This window comes from Mandrillus leucophaeus, unplaced genomic scaffold (genome assembly GCF_000951045.1).
Source record: "Mandrillus leucophaeus isolate KB7577 unplaced genomic scaffold, Mleu.le_1.0 Scaffold669, whole genome shotgun sequence".
NCBI lineage: Eukaryota > Metazoa > Chordata > Mammalia > Primates > Cercopithecidae > Mandrillus > Mandrillus leucophaeus.
The window spans coordinates 504,777-507,145 of NW_012107241.1; positions in this window are offsets into that span (position 1 = coordinate 504,777).

Sequence of the window (2,369 nt, forward strand, 5' to 3'; positions counted from 1 at the left end):
CTCTTTTAAAATAGAACTTAATACGAGTTTGATATCTTAGGAGACACACTCTTGGCTCTAGAGTCCTTATGAATGAAGATAATGTTTTGATATAATGATTAAACACTTAGAATTTTTTCCAAATGCATCTGTTAAAGTTGATTCTGCATTTGATGGCCATCATTCAATAAGCCTTTTTATTTAGCCAAAAATAAACTTCCAAAATTAATAACTATGACACTCTGGATTTGAAAACTCCTTGTGCAGGAAATGATTTTTTTCCTATTTCTTCTTTAAATTTAAAAACAGAAAATATGGGTTTTAGTTATAAAGAAGATAATTATCTGAAGAGGTGCATAGTCTCTCTGATAAATCTTTAACTTTCTGGTGAGTCACAAAAAGAAGCTCCAGATTTTCTGTGCTCCAGGGATGATCAGAGTATTACTCCCTGTAGATAAACATCTTCCTTATTAAACTTCCTCCCTCTGGGGCTTGGCAGACTCTTACTGTGCAAGTTCCTGGCTGAGAATGGATGCTAGTTCAGAGACTTTCTGTTCTTCTCAGAGACTGTGCCTTTATACTTTCTTATCGTCTAAACTTTAAAATGTATTTAAATTTTCTGTGAAACTTTCTTTTATTTTTTAGCTTTAATTAATACAATTAAAGAGAATGAAGGTATGCTTTTCTTCCATAATTAATATATTTCTTAGTTATTAGGAAAAAGCTTTTATGAAAACAACAAGAAAAACTGTTTTAACGTAGATGCCCAAAACACTGTTAGTTTTGGAGGACAATTGCAGTTTCATGAGCTTTTTGTGCTAATAGAAATGCTCTCATCTGCATATGGAAAATATAGTCCTATATGGAATGGAATTTGAAGAACTGAAGTCCCCTGAATTAATATTTTTTCCAATTAAATTACCAAATTACCAATTTTTCTGACATTGGTTATCCATTTAGTATAAGGCATATTTAATCAATGTAAAATCACAATACTATTTTAGTAATTACTTACAATTTAGCTCCAGTTATATTTCAAAATCTCTTTATCAAATATATGCTATCAATTTTTGTTAATTGAAACTTCTATCCAATTTTCTGTACTTACCTTTGTGAATACTATTAACTTGTATTTTCAGTTTAACTTATCAATTTTCTTGGTATACAGTATACAGTTATATGATCTTTATAAAATGATACTTTTGTCTTTCTTTCCAAAAGTAAACATTTGTTATCTTTCTTTTCTGTCTTGCTGTATTGGTAGAAAACACTATTGTTGCCCACCTAGCTATGGTTTAGGAATTACTTAGGTCTGCTGTGAGTGCTAGACAACTTGTCTGTGCCTTTTTCCAGGAAGAGGAGGTCAATAGTAACATTTACTGAGTTTTAACTTCTTCAAGAAAAAGAAGGGAATTATCCATCATTTTTGGCTGTTTCACTAAAACCCAGTGGGATTCTACATGATAAACAAGCCAGAACCTCTAAACATCATCAAGAATTCTGGATTGATAGTTCTTTGCATATGGAAAAAGGCACAGCTGAATCCACCCACATAGTCTGGTGACTTGTTGATACTGTAACAAAGACTAGAGAAGGGTAGAAGTCCAGGCACTCCTGTTTACCAACTATATTCATCATTGGGCCTCCTCTGCCACTGAGCCATTTCTCTGTTTTTTTCACAATTACTTTTGCTATTCAAAGTCTTTTGCATGCCCATATAAATTTTACACAAAAAAATGTTTATTTACACACACAAAAGCCTGCTGTGATTTTGATTGGAATTGCATTCCATCTATCAATAAATTTGGGAGAATTGATATCTTAATAATTCCATATTGTTTGATCACAAATACTGTTGATCTCTTTTGTTTCTCTGAACAATGTTGTATAGTTTCCATGTTCATATCCAGTACATTTTGTCAGATTTATCACTAGGAATATTTTATTTTGATGCTATTTTAAATAGTACTTTTAAAATTTCAACTTCCAACTATTTGTTGTTAATATATAGAGTTGATTAATTATTGCATATCAATCTTATATCGTACAACTCAGCTAAACTCACTTATTAGTTCTTATAGCCTTTTTAGATAGTCCATCAGATTTTCTACATAGATGACCATGTTGTGTGCAAACATAGATAGTTTACTTCTCATTTACAATCTAGATTCCTTTTACTTCTTTTTCTTAGCTAATTTTTCTGTCTAGAAACTGTAGTTAAATGTTGAATAGAAGTGGTGGCAGTAGACATGCTAGGTTCTTGATCTTAGGGAAAAATATCTAGTTTTTTACTGCTAAGCATGACGTCAGCAGTGGGTTGTTTTGTGGTGCTCGTTTTGTTTTTCTGTTTAATAAATGAGATTGGTTCCTTCTATCCCCTAGTTAGCTGA